The sequence below is a fragment of the Hibiscus syriacus genome, unplaced genomic scaffold (genome assembly GCF_006381635.1).
Source record: "Hibiscus syriacus cultivar Baekdansim isolate YM2019G1 unplaced genomic scaffold, ASM638163v2 tig00110549_pilon, whole genome shotgun sequence".
NCBI classification, from domain to species: domain Eukaryota; kingdom Viridiplantae; phylum Streptophyta; class Magnoliopsida; order Malvales; family Malvaceae; genus Hibiscus; species Hibiscus syriacus.
The window spans coordinates 588,937-610,593 of NW_024062776.1; the positions used below are offsets into that span (position 1 = coordinate 588,937).

The 21,657-nt window shown below is 36.1% G+C and overlaps 1 pseudogene; it reads left to right on the top strand.

The window, feature by feature from the left end:
• The first annotated feature begins 78 nt into the window (after window positions 1-78).
• LOC120131152 lies at window positions 79-21,210 on the top strand (annotated as a pseudogene).
• The last annotated feature ends 447 nt before the right edge of the window (window positions 21,211-21,657 follow it).

Below are 21,657 nucleotides of genomic sequence, written 5' to 3' on the forward strand. Positions count from 1 at the left end.
ACCTTTCACGTAAACTATCAAAAGGAATTCACAGGTGGAGGGTGAAATCAAAATGACGATTGTGAGAGTAAAGATATCATGCGCTGGAAATCATTCCGTGATTTGGTTGACGACGAATCCCGACCGTCGGGTTTTGCAGCTTCTTCTTCTTCTTCTTCCCTGATCATAACTCCACGACGACGCCATCCACTTCTGCTCCTTGTAGCTGCAATGGCTCAAGCTGGTGCGACAGTGGTTTTCCTTGGAATATGAAGTTGACACCAAGGATCATATGGAGACAAAAGCAGCAGCCAATGCAGCAAAGGGACACAAAGTAAGCAAATAATTATTTGGTGCTTCGTATTCGTGTGTGTGTCTTCGCCTGCCTATATGTTTTAGTTTAAGTTAACGACAACTTATGATGTAGTCGTTTAGTGAAACTCATAGTTGACTTTGGCTATATGCATGTATATGGCGACAATTTGTTTAATGGTTTGGATTTGTCTGTTTGAAGACACGGTATGACTATGCAAGTGAAGAGAAAGAACAACAAAGCCCACTTTCAGTGCTGGATTTCGGACAGGAAGAAGATGATGAAGAAGACTCATTCTCATCTTTCAATCAAAGCCATGCCATCAAGCAGAGTGTAGCAAAACTGGAACCCGTCAACCTAGGAAAACGGATGTCCTTGGAAGAAGATGAAGAAAGTGCGCTGCAAACTGGTTCATATATCAGTACCCACAAACTGGTTTTTGATCAATTCAGAGAAGAAGTAAATGAAACAAGAGACACAGTGGTCGAGAATGAGATGTCTAGGGTAGCAACAAAAGCGTGGATCAACGGGGAGACAGCAAAATGGGGATATGGGGACAAAAGGGAGGCTTATGTTAGAGAAATGGACAGGGAAGGAAGGTGGGGCAAGTTTGTTGAAGAACGACAAGAGTTGGTCTGGGAAATTGAGCGTGGGTTAATGAATATTTTGGTGGATGAATTCTTAGTTGATCTCCTATAATTTTATGACGACAAAAACTACTTTTGATGAATTATTTGTTAATTATATTTGTTCTAAATACAATCGACTATTTGACAATAAACGTTTAATTACTATCTTATTGCAGTCCTGATGCTTGAACCCGTAACTTCTGAAAACAATAATAATTTTTTTAACTATTGATGTAAGTTGATTCGTGTATTTTGGAAAACAACTAAAATAATTAAAAGGACAACATGCTTAACCAACAATGAATCAGTAACATGGAGAGATCCCTCGTCATTATGTTCAATGGATGTAATCAAGGCATTGCTTCTCTTTTAAACTAAATACTAGGTATTACCTTTAGCTCATGGCATTATCTTATAAATTACGTCTAATTCTTGTTTTAACCCTTCTACTTTGTTAAAGTTTGGGGTTTGAGGTATATTTGGAATGTCATTAAAAAATTATATTTTGATATAATTACTTGTAAATTGTAATAATGCAGATGGACAAATAATTGGATTTAAGGTGAAAATTTTGACTAAAACCACAATTAACCCAGTAGATTTAATTTTCCATGTTGTTCAACCAGCCTTCAAATTGTTTTTCTGGATTATTAAAAAATTCATAGGGAAATATGGAAGGTAACTATTCTAAAGAAATTATGTTAGAATATTTGATCTTGATCAAAACCACCTTACTCACAGGGAAATATGGAAGGTAACTATTCTAAAGAAATTCGTTTGTTTGAAATCCTTACCTTCTGTGTACGTTATTGAGAATTTGTTCCTTAGATCGTGGTGCAACTATTACCGGTAAAATGTGTTCCTTTTGTAATTTCTGTTGTTGATTCTATTTTGATATGTGCAGTGTAGCGTATGGATGACAATTATAGTACCAACTAGCATGACAGCATACCGTTATCTTTACTCCCATGGAGAAGTATCATTGGCTGCATCACAACCAATGTAATATCTACCCTTTTCCATGGCATTATGTTCTTTCTGTTCTCTCAATTTGAACTGCATATATGCAACACACTAGCCTTTTGTATTAGTTTCAACTTTCAACCGTTACAGTTATTGGTTATGGCCTTACTACTTAATTATTTGCTTGTTAATTTCTCACTACCTATCATATGAAAATAATGATTTTGTGGTTATATGTATGGATACATATACAGATGTGACTGCTAGTCATCTCTTGTACACATGTAGAATGCATTTTCTTGGCTTGCCAGGTTATCATCAAACCATGGGTTATTTGACATTTATCGATGGCTCTGATCTTTTTTTATACAAATTGCAGGTAATCCTATAAATTGCTTTAGCTTTGGTTTTGGTATTCCCCTTTGATATTTTTATTTGTCTTCTCGTTACTTCTTTCTGAGAACACTCTGACGGATAGCTTTCCCACTGCAGGCTGTTGAAAATTCAATATTAGCCTAAATAAGTTCACACCTAAATTAATTTGATGTCATTGCTTACATCAATTTAGTTTTGATGTCATTTCTTACATCAATTTAGTTAGGTGAAAATTAAGTATTTTTCTCATGTTTTAATTTCAATGGTTTAGATTATTTAGTGCTTATTTTAATGAGTGGTTTAGATTGTTTCTTGTAACCTATAAATACCCTACTTGTATTTGAGTTTTATCATCCAACAATCAAAGCTTAATTATAAGCATTTGAAAGATTTCTTAAGAGTTATTCCCTTTTGCAATTTTGTGAGATTATTCTAAAGAGTTTTTCTTCTTCTCAATCAATTAGAGTTTTACTCTATTTTGATTCTACAATTGGTATCCGAGCCACGCTTTTAAAGTCTCTTGAAATTCTGAGTATGCTCTGTGGCTGCAGTTTTTAACTGATCTTCCACATCAGAAAATATTTCTTGAGTTATTGTCGGGATTATTACAAACCTTGTGGAGCTTCTATGTGTTTAGAGTAATTTATTACTCTGCACGTTTGTTACTCAAGCTTGTTCGGTGTAGTCAAAGCCTTGCCGTTAAGATGGGTGATCTTCAAGTAGTTGGAGGAATCAAGAAGCTCAACAACAAAAACTACAACACGTGGGCAACATGTATGGAGTCATACTTACAAGGTCAAGACCTTTGGGAGGTTGTCGGTGGTGGTGAAGTTACACAACCGGCGACAGAAGATGCCAATGGAATCTTGCGAAAGTGGAAAATTAAAGCAGGCAAAGCAATGTTTGCTTTAAAGACCATAATTGAAGAAGAAATATTGGAGCACATTCGAGATGCTAAAACACCAAAGGAAGCATGGAACACTTTTGTTACACTCTTTTCGAAGAGGAACGATACAAAATTGCAACTTCTCGAGAATGAACTTCTATCAATGGCGCAACGCGACATGGCGGTTGCCTAATATTTTTACAAGGTGAAGTCGATATGTCGCGAAATTTCAGAATTAGATCCGACAGCTGCTATTGGGGAAGCCAAGATAAAAAGAATAATTGTCCATGGTTTGAGACCTGAATATCGAGGGTTTGTTGCCGATGTACAGGGATGGCCGACACAGCCATCGCTTGTTGAGTTCAAAAATTTGCTTGCAGGTCAAGAAGCCATGGCCAAGCAAATAGGAGGAGTCTCGTTGAAGGGTGAAGAGGAAGCGCTCTACACCAGCAAAAGCAGAGGCACTTTTCAGCGGTATACTGGCAGTGGATCTAAAAAGGACAAGGTGAAAAATTACCAAGGAAAGGGAGGCCCTCATTCAGGGGGAGCATCCAAGAATCGCGATAATAGTAGAAAGTTCGATGGCAAGTGTTATAACTGCGGGAAGATGGGTCACATGGCAAAAGACTGTTGGACCAAGAAAAAGTATGTTGAAAGTAATACTGCTACTTCTTGTTCGAAGGAGAATAGTGAAGATGGTTGGGATGCTGAAGCGTTATTTGCTACGGAGGAAGAAAAATTAGCTCTCACGGTAATAACACCAGAACGGATTGACTACAAGAATGATTGGATCATAGATTCTGGCTGCTCAAATCATATGACGGGTGACAAACAGAAGTTGCAAAACCTGTCTAAGTACAATGGAGGTCGTGTGGTGGTGACAGCTGACAACTCAAGGTTACCGATAACTCACATCGGTAAGACAATAGTTACGCCTCGATATAATACTAACCAGGTACAACTCCAAGATGTTTACCATGTCCTAGGAATGAAGAAAAATTTGCTATCTGTGGCTCAACTAACATCATCAGGCCATTATGTCTTATTTGGTCCCCAAGACGTGAAGGTTTATTGTGACATCAAAATCTCAGAAACACTAACAATGGAGGGACGACGTTTGGAATCAATTTACGTGATGTCAGCAGAGTCTGCATATGTAGACAGGACAAGGAAAATGAGACATCAGATCTATGACACATGCGGTTAGGTCACGTTAGCTATTCCAAGCTAAGCGTGATGGTGAAAAAGTCGATGCTTAAGGGGCTTCCTCAACTAGACGTGAGAACAGACACGGTCTGTGCGAGATGCCAGTATGGTAAAGCACACCAATTACCATATGACGAGTCGAAGTTTAAAGCAAAAAAACCGTTGGAGTTGGTTCACTATGATGTGTTCGGACCGGTTAAGCAACAATCAATTAGCAGTATGCGGTACATGGTAACATTCATTGATGACTTCTAGGTGTGTGTGGGTTTTTTTATGAAAGAAAAATATGATACTTTCTCAAAGTTTAAAGAGTTCAGAGACTCAGCTGAAGGAGAAGTGGGAAAGAAGATATGTTGCTTGCACACAGACAACGGAGAAGAATATAGATCAAACAAGTTCTCTCAATACCTAAGGGAATGCCAAATACGTCATCAGTACACTTGTACCAACACGCCACAACAGAATGGTGTAGCGAAAAGAAAAAACCAGCATCTTGCAGAAATTTGTCGAAGTATGCTACATGCAAAGAATGTACCTAGAAGGTTTTGGGCTGAAGCAATGAGGACTGCAACCTTTGTGATCAACATACTTCCTCAACCAAGGTTAGGATTTGTTTCACCCTTTGAGAAACTATGGAACATAAAACCTACAGTTAGCTACTTTCGAGTATTTGGTTGTGTATGTTATGTGTTTATTCCTGATCATTTACGGAGCAAATTTGACAAGAAAGCTGTTAGATGTATCTTTGTGGGATATGACAGCCAGAGAAAGGGGTGAAAATGTTGTGATCCAAATAGTGGAAGATGCTACACGTCACGAAATGTGGTATTTGATGAAGCATCTTCTTGGTGGTCCTTAAAGAAGGAGGTGTTGCCAGATTCGAGAGAATTTGGAGACAAGCTACAACAAAAGATGGAGGAGCATGCTGTTCAACTCCAAACAAGTTTAGATGAATCAGAAGATCCAAATGGAGATGATGTCGAACAAAGAGTGACTCAGAATCCTTGGCAAACTGGCGTGCATCAACAACCAAATGAAGAAGGTGGACCTAGTGAAACAGAATAATCAATTCCACAATCTCAACTCCGAATGTCAACAAGAATACGAAGGCCAAATCCCAAATATGCCAATGCAGCCATAATTGAAGAAGCAACGGAGCCTGAGACGTTCGAAGAAGCATCAAAGAGTTCTGAGTGGATGACAGCTATGAAAGAAGAGATCGATGCACTTCAGCAAAATCAAACTTGGAATATTGTACCAAAGATAAAAGATATGAAACCCATATCTTGCAAATGGGTTTACAAGATAAAGCGCCATCCAGATGAGTCAATCGAGAGGTACAAAGCACGATTGGTAGCTAGTGATTTCTCTCAACAGTATGGACTAGACTATGATGAAATATTTAGTCCAGTGGCGAAACTTACAACCGTACGAGTCTTACTTGCACTTGCAGCCAACAAAGACTGGAACTTGTGGCAGATGGATGTGAAGAATGCTTTTCTTCATGGAGAACTAGATCGAGAGATCTACATGACCCAACCAATGGGTTTTCAGAGTCAAGATCATCCTGAATATGTGTGTAAGATGCGAAAAGCACTCTACGGATTGAAACAAGCACCTAGGGCGTGGTATGGTAAGATTGATGAATTTCTAACGAAAAGTGGTTATTCAGTAACACCTACAGATTCTAGCTTGTTTGTCAAAGCCAATGAAGGTAAGCTAGCTATCGTGCTAGTGTACGTGGATGACTTAATCATAACCGGTGATGATGAGGCAGAAATTCTTCAGACGAAGGAGAATTTATCAGTTCGTTTCCAGATGAAGGAACTTGGACAACTTAAGCACTTCCTTGGTCTAAAGGTTGATCGCACACACGAAGGAATATTTCTATGTCAACAGAAATATGCTAAAGATTTGTTGAAGAGGTTTAGAATGCTCGAATGCAAGTCAACTTCAACGTCAATGGAACCAAATATCAAAATGTGTGCACATGAAGGAAAAGATTTGGAAGATGCAACAATGTATCGACAATTGGTAGGTAGTCTGATCTACTTAACCTTGACCTGACTTGACATTTCTTATGCGGTTGGTGTGATGAGTCGGTATATGCAAAATCCAAAGAAGCCTCATTTGGAAGCAGTTCGACGAATACTGAGATATGTGAAGAATACAATTGACTATGGTCTTTTGTACAAGAAATGTGAAGACTGCAAGTTAGTTGGTTATTGTGATGCTGATTATGTAGGAGATCATGACACCAGGAGATCAACAACTGGATATGTGTTTAAGCTTGGCTCAGGAACAATTTCTTGGTGTAGCAAAAGACAACCAACGGTATCATTGTCAACCACTGAAGCTGAGTATCGAGCAACATCAATGGCAGCTCAAGAGAGTACATGGTTGATACAGTTGATGAATAATCTACATCAACCAGTAGATTATGCAATTTCGTTGTATTGTGACAACCAATCGGCAATTCGGCTGGCGGAGAATCCTGTCTTTCATGCAAGAACTAAACATGTGGAAGTACATTACCATTTTGTTAGGGAAAAAGTTTTGCAAGAAGAGATTGAGATGAGGCAAATCAAGACAGATGAGCAAATTGCTGACTTGTTTACAAAAAGCTTGAGTGTTGGAAAGTTTGAACATTTCCGTCGTCAGCATGGCGTGATTCAAAGAATGGAGGCTAACATTGAGGGGAGTGTTGAAAAATCAATATTAGCCTAAATAAGTTCACACATAAATTAATTTGATGTCATTGCTTACATCAATTTAGTTTTGATGTCATTGCTTACATCAATTTAGTTAGGTGAAAATTAAGTATTTTTCTCATGTTTTAATTTCAATGGTTTAGATTATTTAGTGCTTATTTTAATGAGTGGTCTAGATTATTTCTTGTAACCTATAAATACCATACTTGTATTTGAGTTTTATCATCCAACAATCAAAGCTTAATTATAAGCATTTGAAAGCTTTCTTAAGAGTTCTTCCCTTTTACAATTTTGTGAGATTATTCTAAATAGTTTTTCTTCTTCTCAATCAATTAGAGTTTTTACTCTATTTTGATTCTACACAGGCAAGTCTCTACTGTGCTTTATTTCCTTTGTACTTGAACTAGCAAGCTACATTTACTGATCACCTTTTCTTTATTTTGGATGTATTTTCCATTATCTCTCTTTGATTTTTTCCTTTTAAGTAGCATTTACTCAGAGGTTCTCTATGGCTGACAAGCATTCACATTTTTTACTTGTTTAGTTTTTTGCATGATAGCTCATTTCATTTCCTGACTTTTTCTTGGCTGAAATCCTAACATCCATGTCTAAGGCTGAATCTATACTATACCCCAACTTATTTCATTTCTATTAATTATTAGGTCTGTACCCTTTATCAGAAAAATCCCGTGAAACTTTTTTATATCGTACTTTACTGTTGTGGAAAATGTTTCCCAGTGTTTAGATACAATCATACAAATATTAAAATATATCACATATCATTGATTGTTTTCTTGATTTCTCATCCATACCTATCCCGCTGGACCTATTTAAGGTTATGTTATTAGAATTTGGATCCATAAGTGGACATGGATTTATTACCTAATTTTTATAATCTTTATCATGTGAAGGTATTTTCAGATTTGGAGCATTCAGTCTGTAGAATGGTTCATTCCCAGGTAATTCAATTAAAACTAATTCAACCGATGGCTTAATATTATGTCTGTAATACCTCAGAATAATGCTATTTAATTGCTTGGATGAAGTGTGATTAAACCCGTTCTCGATGCTGCCTGCGAACCTGTTTTATTCTATCATTTAGTGATTATGTAAAGAAAGAAACAGTGAGGGGTGTAACCTGTCTTATGAAGTACTAAATATGTTTATGCTTAGATATGGAGTTGGCCAGTTCATACCATAACTTTGAACTGTGAAAGCTTTTTGTATTGATATAAGGTCAATCTTATTAGATGAATAAATGTGGGTTGTCTTGGCTTGTAGGTTGTAACAATTGCATAGTTTGAAGCTAACTCAGTTTGTGGTAGTCACTTGGTTGCAATTCCAGTAGTGCTTGTTATTCCTTATATTTGGAGGCTAATGCAATGTCTGCGGAAGTAAAAGGACACAAAAGAAAAGAAGACACTTTTAAATGGTAATGCGTTTGAGTCCCGTCTCTCCTTAATTTACATGTAAGTCAGCCATGGATATGGAACTGCAAACTGGCAATTTGTATAATGTTAGCACACCCTGTGCTTTTCAGTGCTTTGGTTTGCTTGCTCACACTTGGTTTATCTCATATGGGCTATCTGACCTGATTATTCTTCTATCTATTTTAACATCTTTGCATATGGTTTTCAGCTTTAAAATATTCGACCTAGACCCTATGATTTTTCTTTCAGCCCTTAAATATCATGTCTTACTTGATAGGTGGACATATGTTTATCGTCGCCTCTGGCTTTTCTCAAGTTTTTTCAACTCACTCTACTTCATTTTATTGGGACGTAACTCGTGATTGGGACCTTAGGTATGATGACACATCCTTTTCCTGACAGTGACATATATGTTGCGGAAGACGGCTATCGGATAGAGTAAAATCGCAACTGATAATTTGAGAAAATAAAAATGACGATAAAGAATACACAAAATTTACGTGGAAAATCCCTAAATAATATATGGTAAAAACCACGGGCAACGGTAAAAGAATTTCACTATGAGAAAATAGGAATTACAACTTCTCTCAATCTACCAAGGAGAAACAATGATAATTCTCTCTTGATAAAAAGGAGAAAACAACTCTCAAGAAACTCTCTAAATTATCTCTAGAATTGGAAGAAAGCTAGAATGCTTTGGGATGATTTTGAAGCTAAATGAGCTAGGGTATTATAGTAGAAGCTTTAAGGACTAATCTTGAAAATACCCTAAATTAAAATGACTAAATGTGAGATTTTTGCCATGTCACTTTTCAACCATTATTAGTGCCAACTATGAACCATTATTGTTGCCAACTTACAATGCATTATGAACCATTATTATGCATTATACAACTATTATTAGTTGTATGACAACTAATAATTTTACATGACAACTAATAATCTCCCACTTGGAGATTTGATTAGAATAATCATATATTCACACCATTCTTTCTACCTTGTAACTTCATGTTGCTTACGTTTCTGACAGGCCACAAGAGGATCGACACCATATAAATTTATCAGCGTTGATCGACTTCGTCATGAAATCTACTATGTTGTCTTTGGTATGGATCTTCTGTATATCTACCGTCCCTTCTTCCACCTTTTCACAAATGAAATGATATTGAACTCGTATGTGCTTTGTCCTTGAATGAAATCCTGGATTTCTTGCTAGATGCAACGCACTTTGACTATCACAAAACAGAGAGACATACTCTTGATTGTGTCCAAGCTCTTCCAATAGCATCTTCAACCAAATTGCTTCTTTACTGGCTTGTGTAGCTGCTACATATCTACTTATGTTGTGGATGTAGCCACAACTGACTGCAATTTTGAAACCCAGCTTACAGCTCCACCAGCAACTTTAAACACATATCATGTAGTAGATTGCTTTTATCCAAATCCCCTGCATAGTCAGAATCAACATACCCATTGATAAGTAAATTTGATCCTCCGTAACATAATGCAATATTTGAGGCCCCTTTGATGTATCTCAGGATCCTCTTTACTGTATTCCAATGCTCTTTGCCTGGATTCGCCATGTACCGACTAACCACTCCCACTGTTTGTGCAATGTCTGGTCTTGTGCTTATCATAGCGAACATTAAATTTCCCACTGCCGATGCATACGGTACTCGAGACATCTCCATCATCTCTTCTTCACTACTAGGACTCATACTGGAGGATAATTTGAAGTTAATAGGAAGAATGGTAAAAATTGGCTTACAATCTTACATGCTGAATCGTGACAAGATCTTCTTTAAGTAATTCTTTTATGAAAGCCAAATCTTCATATTACTTCTGTCTCGGTGAATTGGTATCCCTAGAATCTTGTTTGCTGATCCCAAGTCCTTCATTTCAAATTCCCTAGCCAGTTGTGCATTCAATTCTTTAATATGATCTTTGTTGGATCCTGCAACCAACATGTCATCCACATACAACAGTAATATAACAAAATCGTTATCACCAGACCTCTTGAAATAAGCACAAGGGTCTGCATTAAGTCTGTTGTATCCAAGGCACATAATGAAGGAATCAAATCTCTTATACCAATACCTCGGCGCCTGCTTTAGACCATACAGAGATTTGTTCAACCTGCAAACCAAGTTCTTCTTTTCTTTTTCTTCAAAACCTTCAGGCTGGAGCATGTAAATCTCTTCTTCAAGATTTCCATGAAGAAAAGTTGTTTTAACATCTAGCTGCTCTAGATGTAAGTTCACTGTAGCACACATTGCCAAAACTACTCGAATTGTTGTTAGTCGAACCACAGGAGAAAATATTTCAATGAAATCAATACCTTCTTTTTGAGTATATCCTTTGACCACCAGTCTTGCACGATACCTCTCCACTTGATCGTCACCATTTCGCTTGATTTTGAAGACCCATTTGTTACCAATTGGCTTCCTTCCTTGTGGTAGTGGAACAAGGTCCCATGTATTATTTTTATAAAGGGCTTCAATTTCTTCTTGCATCGTCATCATCCACAGTGAAGCATCTGAGTTGTTATTGCCTCCTGGAATGTTGATGGCTCACCATCCTCTGTTAAAAGACAATATGCAATATTTCCTTCTATAACATAATCTGAGTGCCAATTGGGACGTCTTCTCACACGATCTGATTGACGAGTGTTGGAACTTCAAAACTCTCTGGTTATGTTCATCATGTGTTGGTTCTGCTTCAGAAGAATTTCCTTGTTCAAACTCTTTTTCCACATGTATCTGTGTAGTCTCTGACTTTTCAGCGCTATCATTATCTTCTTTTCTTTGTAGCTTATCTTCTACAAAGATAACATCCCTGCTAATGATCACTTTGCGGGCAGTGGAATCCCACAAGCGATACCCCTTTACTCCATTAGCATACCCCATGAATTTGCATTTCCTGGATTTTGAATCAAACTTTGAAATTTCTTGGGCGCTGTAAATCACGTACACAATACTTTCAAATACATGGAGGTTTGAATAATCAGTTGGTTTACCAGTCTACATCTCCATTGGTGTCTTCAGCTCTATTGCAGTTGATGGAGCTCGATTCACCAAATAACATGAGGTATTGACTGCTTCTGTCCAGAATGATTTTTCTAGGCCTGCATCCCTCAACATTGCTCTTGTTATTTCTAACAAGGTTCTGTTCATCCGCTCTGCCACTCCATTTTATTGAGGAGTCTTTGCCACTGTGAAATGTTTTTTGATGCATTATTTCCTGCAAAAGTCATCAAATTCTTCACTTGTGTATTCTCCTCCATTATCTGTTCTGAAACACTTGATCTTATTTCCAGAATCAAGTTCCACCCTCGCTTTGAAGTTTTTGAAAGTACAAAACACATATGACTTCTTCTTAATAGGATACACTCAACATCTCCTGGAGTAGTCATCAATAAATGAGATAAAGTATTTTGCTCCGCCTAGGGATGTAACTGGTGCTTGCCATACATCAGAGTGAACCAATTCTAGAACACTTTTGGCTCTAGAATTTGACGTGTTGAATTTCAACCGGTGCTGCTTACTTGTTATGCAATGCTCACACAAAGGAAGTGATACCTTTGTTAAGCCTGGAAGTAGTTTTTTCTCCACAAGGACTTTCATTCCTTGTTGTGACATGTGTCCAAGTTTCTGATGCCATAACATTTTAGAATCTGAACTACATGAGGCGACAGAGGCTTCTGCTTCTAGCAAAGTTTCTCCCTTCAGCATGTACAAGTTTACAGCTATCTTTTCTCCTTTTAGCACCACAAGCGCTCCACGGAACACCTTCATGATTCATTTCCGTGTTTCAATCTTACTTGCATTATTATCCAACAATCCGTAGGATAATAAATTTTTCTTCAGGCTTTTCACGTGCCGCACATCTCGAACAACTTTAATTGTTCCATCATACATCTTCAATTTGATGGTTCCCACGCCAATGATCTTTAAGGCATGATCATTGCAACTATACACAGATCCTCCTGAGATAGGTTCTTAATGATGGAACCATTCTCTTCTTGAGGTCATGTGATATGTTGCTCCCAAATCAATGAGCCATATGTCTGCATATCTCTTTCTACCTTCTACGGTGGTTGATGCTTCACAACATAGAGCATCTCCATCATCTGAAGTGTTTGCAGTATTGCCTTGTGGATTTGAGTTTTTATTTAGACTCCAACAATCCTTCTTCAAGTGACCATTCTTTCCACAGTTGTAGCACTTTAAATTCTTCTTGCTTCTCGACTTCGATCTACCATGTTTGCGACTGCTGTTTTGGCTACGTTCTGTTGATCTCCCTCTCATCGTTGTCAACGCTTCTGCTTATTGTAGATTTACTTGTCTGTCTTCCTTGTTCTTGCGCCGATTTTCTTCTTGTAGAACAGTAACTGCAACGTCATCGAAGACTAGACTGGTGACATTACTGTTTGTCAAGTTGATGATGAGTTGATCATACAAATCCGGTAGACTTTGAAGTAGAAGTTCAACACGTTCTTGTTCTACTATTTTACAACTTAAGGATGTAAGCTGAGAAAATAAAGTGTTCAGTGTGTTTAAGTGCTCCGTCACTGAAGTAGATTCTGACATACGAAGAGTGTACAATTTTCTCTTAAGAAAAATTTTATTGTGCAACGATGTGGCCTCGTACAATTTGGTGAGATAATCCCATATCTTCTTAGCTGTCTTCTTCTCCTCGATGCTTGACAATACTTCATCTGCTAATGCTAGATGAAAGTTTGCCATAACATTTCTGTCCATTTCGATCCATTTGTTTTCATTTGTGAAATCTATCGGCCTTTCACTGATAGCTGCTAGACAACCGTCTTTCCTAGGATGGCCTTCATCTTCAATTTCCACAATGAGAAATGTAACATCCTCAATACCGGGTTAGTGATCAAATTGTAAAGTTTCAGAATTTGATGACTAAAGTAGAAGAATGAAATAATTCAATGATTATTTGAATATATTGAAGGTTATTTAGTAATTATTAAAGGAAATTAAGGGTTAAATGGTCATTTGATCATTCAAGGAATGATATACACGTGAAAAGGGAGAGAACTCTCCAGAGTGCTCTTCTCCTTTCTTCTTCTTCATACGTGGGAGAGCAAGCCAAAGGTAAGTTTCTTTGTTTGTAAATGAATTATTGATTTTAAGGTTGGGTTTTGATTATTAGATGATAACTAAGCTTAAGGAAAGCTTAAATCATCTTAAAAACAAACGATGGAGGGGTTAAGAGAGATTAAAGATTTGGAGATTTTATATGAAACTTTGGAAAAGAATTGATAAGTAGAATTTGAAGTTAAATTTGACTTGTCAATGGTTAGATTAAGAGATTTGGAGTGATAGAATTTGATTTTGAACATATAGAAAATTTGATATGATTTTTGAATAACATATGGAAGATAGGATTTTGAGGTTTAAGATGAAATAAATGAATATAGATTGGTTTAAGTATGTGTACTAGAGTTAAGAATGGAAAGGAGATGATATATGAAGTGTTGAGGGAAAATGAAGTAATTTTCGGGTTGAAAATATGATTTATGGGCAAGGGGAATCGGTACCCATTCAAGGGGAACCGATACCCCTTCAAACGACAGAATTCCAGAATGTCTGGAGGGAATCGATACCCCATAGGGGGGGAACCGATTCCCCCTAAAGGAAAATTGTGAATATGGGTTTAATAAGTTCGTTTAAGTTGCTAGTATCCAATTACAAGGTGTAGGTATCTAATGATTGCCTCAAAATGTACATTTATGTAGATTCAGAGCCTAAACGAGTTCCAGAATCATTGACAAGTAAGATCGATAAAAAGGGAAGATAAGAGATTGGAATGGACTAGTGAGGCCAGGTGAGTGCATATTAATTAGTTTATGGTGCTAAATGGAAACAAGACTTGCGACAAGTCTATTTCCTCTGTTAGAATGCATGAATATATGATTATACGTATATGAATGACATGAATTATATGTATGCATGATTATATGTGTTAACATGCTTTTGAATGTAATGTTATGAGAAGTATGTGCTATGTAATGTATATATATGAACATATGTGAAACTGAACTATGTGACTGCATGAGAAAGATATGAGCCATATGACATGATATATGTGAACATGAGAAAACAAAGTATAAGATATGAACTATGTGATCCTATGAGAATATGAAAAGAGCTATGTGACTACATGTATATGTGAAAGAAGCTATGAGCTTATATGGCATGTGATATGAAATATATATGTGAAAACAAGTATATGTTATGAGATAAGATCTACGTGATTACATGCAACATATGATATTAGATATATGTTTACACAAACTTGTGGTATGTGACAGAAAAGAAAAGATATGTGGTTATAAGAGAAAGAATATGAATAAGTAATATGAACTGTTATAAAGGATAATGCCCATGTTATGTGATATGAGAGCTAGGGGTATAGTTGGCATGCCAAGGGTCGAGGGTTTACCTATGTTCTTCGGGACATATGGACTGTTTACCTATGTTCTTCGGAACATACGAACTGTTTACCTATGTCCTTCGGGACATATGGACTGATTACCTAGGTTCTTCGGAATCTATGGACTGGTCATTCGGGACATTGATCGAGCTGTGGTGACAGCATATGTGTGCACAACCTCAATGTACTCACATACCTTAAGTTCTCACTAGTGTACATGAGCTAATAAAGTAATTAAACAAGCATACTGAATGTGATATGTATACGATGGGTTTATAAGTGGTTTGAAATGTGTTACGTGAACCATATGATGAATTATGTGTCTGTATGTATTTACTGTAATTAATCTGATATGATTTTATATGATACGAAGAATGCATGGAATTGCTATAACATGATAGAAAAGAACATGCATGTATCGATATATGTTTGAAAGTGCATTATAAGTCGTTATGCCTCACTAAGTCTTCGACTTAGCGTGTGATTGTTTCACACGTAGGTTTCGAGAAGAGTAAAGAGTGATGCAGAGCAAGACAGGTCAGTTTCCTTACCAAAAGATCAGATCAGAAATGTTTGACAAAGTATGTATTTGTTTATGTATAAAGTGTTGGCATGTAATAAGTCATTAAGTATGAGCACTCTGATAAAGTCTGTATTTTTGTTTTAAATAAAGTTTTAAATTTCCCGGGATTTTTCTTAAGAGTCAAGGTTTGAAAAGTCAATGTGACACTTCGGACTCGTACCCGGGTCGGATACGGGTTGGGGGTGTTACATTTAATGGTATCAGAGCCAGGTTTAGCCGATTCTCGGCATAAACCGAAGTCCAAAGTGTCATAAAAGGTGTACATGCCAACATAGATTGAAAAATTTCTGATCTGATAGTGTAAGGAATATGTTGTCTTGCTAATAGAATAAGAATAGTTTAATACAGTAGAAATCCGATCGTGATAATTTCAAAGTAAGTGAAAGGTGATATTCCTGATTGTGATAGCTATTCACTTGCCCTGGCCAGGCAGGATGAAGAGCGGACACCTCAGGAAATGCCTAGTAAGATCAAAAGTTGATTTCAGAAAGCTGAAATCATATCTGAATAATGATAGAAAGTTTTCATCGTTTGAAATCGGAAAAACGATATAGAGTTATTATGTGGATAAGATAGAATATGGTGAACGGGTGTCACCATAAGAATGTTAAAAAGATCTAAGGACGTGATGAGTACGTATAGAAGAACTTAAGGATAAGTGCATCAGTGACAAGTGTATAAGATGTATAAAGTCAGAGTTTATGAGTTTGAAACGAAGTGATAGTATTGCGTATAAACAAGAGTATGTTTATGATAAGGGTTTGCAGTTAAGATGAAAAGAGTTAGTATGGGCTAACTAGAGTATGTGATAAAAATGTACTGGAATTATAAGATTATAAGATATTGTCAGGATATGAGAACCAAATCCGTAATGGATCTGGATACAGTTGCATATTTGGATCATAGTAATGTGGTATAGTAAAGGAAAAGGAAGTAAGAATTTGTATATTTAAGTAAAGCTGAGGATTGATAAGAAGAGTTTGAGAATATGTATATCGATGATCAGATTATAGGACACAGGAAGTCAGAATGTTGAGTTTGAGTAAAAGAAATTTCAGGATGTATGAGAATAGAGGTGAAATTGATAAGTTGAGTAAGCGAATGTTAAGATAATTTAGATTGGAAAGAATGTATATGATTGGTATAAGAGGGCTTGTGCCCTAGACTGAACCAAAGTTATTATCTAGCTGTCAGAGTAAAGGTGCTAGAGTTATAAGATTGGAGGAAAGATATAGTGGAGTTAATTGATTATGATATGAATTTGAATATAATTTATATTCTGAGCAGATAGCTATGATGTAGAAACAGAGATAAGTATTTGCATGGAACTTTCAGGAAGGAAAATACAAGTATAAGAAATGATAAAGAATGAAGTTATGTATAAGAAATGGGTTATTAGAGTAATGAGGATGCAATGAAGATTGGTACATAAAGATGAGTATAAGTGATAAGACAAGAGTGTGAATATGAAAGGAAATATATGATTTATGTATAAGGAAGAAGGAATAAAGAAATGAAAGGGATTGATTTAAAGGATCAGATACGATAAATATGGAAGTACAGAGGACAGTTTTGATATAGAGTAATGAGATGAATGTTACTGTCAACGTGATGAGTGACATTATATGGAATTTTAGAAAGGTCAAAGGAAAAATGCATAATCGAATGAGAGAAAAGACAACAATGGATTGGTATTATTGGTTATTGTTTATATGATATACAACAGAAGATGAAGGTATAAACGAAAAAGATAGTCGAAAAACTAAAGGATTAAAAAGTAAGTTTCTGATGATGACAAGAAAGAATAAGTCAGGGAAGCAACATAAGAACATTAGAAGATATGTTCCTATTAAGATGTGCAGTGAAAATTCGAGGACGAATTTTCTTATAAGGAGGGGAGATTTGTAACATCCTCAATACCGGGTTAGTGATCAAATTGTAAAGTTTCAGAATTTGATGACTAAAGTAGAAGAATGAAATAATTCAATGATTATTTGAATATATATTGAAGGTTATTTAGTAATTATTAAAGGAAATTAAGGGTTAAATGGTCATTTGATCATTCAAGGAATGATATACACGTGAAAAAAGGAGAGAACTCTCCAGAGTGCTCTTCTCCTTTCTTCTTCTTCATACGTGGGAGAGCAAGCCAAAGGTAAGTTTCTTTGTTTGTAAATGAATTGTTGATTTTAAGGTTGGGTTTTGATTATTAGATGATAACTAAGCTTAAGGAAAGCTTAAATCATCTTAAAAACAAACGATGGAGGGGTTAAGAGAGATTAAAGATTTGGAGATTTTATATGAAACTTTGGAAAAGAATTGATAAGTAGAATTTGAAGTTAAATTTGACTTGTCAATGGTTAGATTAAGAGATTTGGAGTGATAGAATTTGATTTTGAACATATAGAAAATTTGATATGATTTTTGAATTACATATGGAAGATAGGATTTTGAGGTTTAAGATGAAATAAATGAATATAGATTGGTTTAAGTATGTGTACTAGAGTTAAGAATGGAAAGGAGATGATATATGAAGTGTTTGAGGGAAAATGAAGTAATTTTCGGGTTGAAAATATGATTTCTGGGCAAGGGGAATCGGTACCCATTCAAGGGGAACCGATACCCCTTCAAACAACAGAATTCCAGAATGTCTGGAGGGAATCGATACCCCATAGGGGGGGAACCGATTCCCTAAAGGAAAATTGTGAATATGGGTTTAATAAGTTCGTTTAAGTTGCTAGTATCCAATTACAAGGTGTAGGTATCTAATGATTGCCTCAAAATGTACATTTATGTAGATTCAGAGCCTAAACGAGTTCCGGAATCATTGACAAGTAAGATCGATAAAAAGGGAAGATAAGAGATTGGAATGGACTAGTGAGGCCAGGTGAGTGCATATTAATTAGTTTATGGTGCTAAATGGAAACAAGACTTGCGACAAGTCTATTTCCTCTGTTAGAATGCATGAATATATGATTATACGTATATGAATGACATGAATTATATGTATGCATGATTATATGTGTTAACATGCTTTTGAATGTAATGTTATGAGAAGTATGTGCTATGTAATGTATATATATGAACATATGTGAAACTGAACTATGTGACTGCATGAGAAAGATATGAGCCATATGACATGATATATGTGAACATGAGAAAACAAAGTATAAGATATGAACTATGTGATCCTATGAGAATATGAAAAGAAGCTATGTGACTACATGTATATGTGAAAGAAGCTATGAGCTTATATGGCATGTGATATGAAATATATATGTGAAAACAAGTATATGTTATGAGATAAGATCTACGTGATTATATGCAACATATGATATTAGATGTATGTTTACACAAACTTGTGGTATGTGACAGAAAAGAAAAGATATGTGGTTATAAGAGAAAGAATATGAATAAGTAATGTGAACTGTTATAAAGGATAATGCCCATGTTATGTGATATGAGAGCTAGGGGTATAGTTGGCATGCCAAGGGTCGAGGGTTTACCTATGTTCTTCGGGACATATGGACTGTTTACCTATGTTCTTCGGAACATATGGACTGTTTACCTATGTTCTTCGGAACATACGGACTGTTTACCTATGTCCTTCGGGACATATGGACTGATTACCTAGGTTCTTCGGAATCTATGGACTGGTCCTTCGGGACATTGATCGAGCTGTGGTGACAGCATATGTGTGCACAACCTCAATGTACTCACATACCTTAAGTTCTCACTAGTGTACATGGGCTAATAAAGTAATTAAACAAGCATACTGAATGTGATATGTATACGATGGGTTTATAAGTGGTTTGAAATGTGTTACGTGAACCATATGATGAATTATGTGTCTGTATGTATTTACTGTAATTAATCTGATATGATTTTATATGATACGAAGAATGCATGGAATTGCTATAACATGATAGAAAAGAACATGCATGTATCGATATATGTTTGAAAGTGCATTATAAGTCGTTATGCCTCACTAAGTCTTCGACTTAGCGTGTGATTGTTTCACACGTAGGTTTCGAGAAGAGTAAAGAGTGATGCGGAGCAAGACAGGTCAGTTTCCTTACCAAAAGATCAGATCAGAAATGTTTGACAAAGTATGTATTTGTTTATGTATAAAGTGTTGGCATGTAATAAGTCATTAAGTATGAGCACTCTGATAAAGTCTGTATTTTGTTTTAAATAAAGTTTTAAATTTCCCGGGATTTTTCTTAAGAGTCAAGGTTTGAAAAGTCAATGTGACACTTCGGACTCGTACCCGGGTCGGATACGGGTTGGGGGTGTTACAAGAAATTTCTCCCATTGAATTTTTCCATATCAAATTTCGTTGCCATAGCTTCTTTTACGGATAGCTCACACTATTTCACTATCGTGAATAGTTCTCTAGAACCTTCAAAGAATGAGTAATAACTTCTTACTTTCTTATGTTGGAGGATCCACCTTTTCGTGGCAACCACAAAGACAATAAGCAGATATTATACACTCTAATCTAGTTCTGATACCAATTGTTGCGGAAGATGGCTATCAGATAGAGCAAAATCGCAACTGATAATTTGAGAAAATAAAAATGAAGATAAAGAAGACACAAAATTTACGTGGAAAATCCCTAAATAATATAGGGTAAAAACCACGGGCAACGGTAGAAGAATTTCACTATAAGAAAATAGGAATTACAACTTCTCTCAATCTACCAAGGAGAAAACAATGATAATTCTCTCTTGATAAAAAGGAGAAAACAACTCTCAAGAAACTCTCTAAATTCTCTCTAGTATTGGAAGAAAGCTAGAATGCTTTGGATGGTTTTGAAGCTAAATGAGCTAGGGTATTTATAGTAGAAGCTTTAAGGACTAATCTTGAAAATACCCTAAATTACAATGACTAAATGTGAGATTTTTGCCATGTCACTTTTCAACCATTATTAGTGCCAACTATGAACCATTATTGTTGCCAACTTACAATGTATTATGAACCATTATTATATATTATACAACTATTATTAATTGTATGACAACTAATAATTTTGCATGACAACTAATAATATATAGCTTTTGTTTGTGGGAGCACTCTGGCACTTCTTGATTTGTAATATGCGCTTCAACTCAATTTACCTTTTTCGAACCATAAAAGGCTACAAATGCTGTAATGATTGATTAATATCGTGCATGCATTTTGATGTTTTCTTCCCTTTATTTTCTCAGTGTCTTCACTAGGATTTTCAAGTTCAACAAGCCAAATTGTTGTCCCAATCTGTTATATGGGCGACAATGGGTAAAAGTCTTAGGTGCTCTTAATCATTCATGCAATTTCGTTACGCAAGATGCTTACACCACATCAACAGTTGGCTTGCATGCATAATTGCCTCATCGTTCATTTGGTAGGTTTATTTTTGGGTTCTTGGAGCAACTTGGTCTTGCGGCGCACATGGACGGACAAACTGTCTGCTCATCTCCGCCACAACTACTTAACAGTGTTTGCCGTTACGGCCCTAGAGATGCTCAGAAGGTTCCAATGGATAATCTTTCGAGTAGAAAACGAGTGGAATAAAATTACCAAGTCTAGCGGTCAGATTCCCATGGCCGACATCCCAAGGGAGGACGAGAAGTTATTAGACTCGACTAATCACAGCGTGTAGATCACACAAGTCTCTGGCCATATGATTTGAAGAGCATCAAATTGAATTCAATGATTGGTGTTGGGGAGTGGGTTTGTTTCTCTTAGTTAAGCACTACTTAAAAACTTCATTTCGGCTGCTAATTATGATTAAAGCTTGCTGTTAATGACACATGGGGCATGCAGAGTTGCAGATAATGAGATAATGACCTTTTGCTCTTATATGTACATGCTATTTGTTTTTCATCTTTAACTATTTTAATATATCTTAAGACATCTCATATACTATTAAATTTGTTGATAAAGTGATCATTTTGTAATTGTTAAATATTTAATGACCAAAATGATTATTTAATATAGTTTAAGGGCCTGTGGTATACTTTACCCTTAGATTCGATAGTCCCAAAATGTATAAACCCAGGAGAATCCCTCTAATTGCGGTGAGTCAAACACGTGCATCTGAATGTCAGGTCTCTTTCTTTTGTAGTCATAGAGTACTAT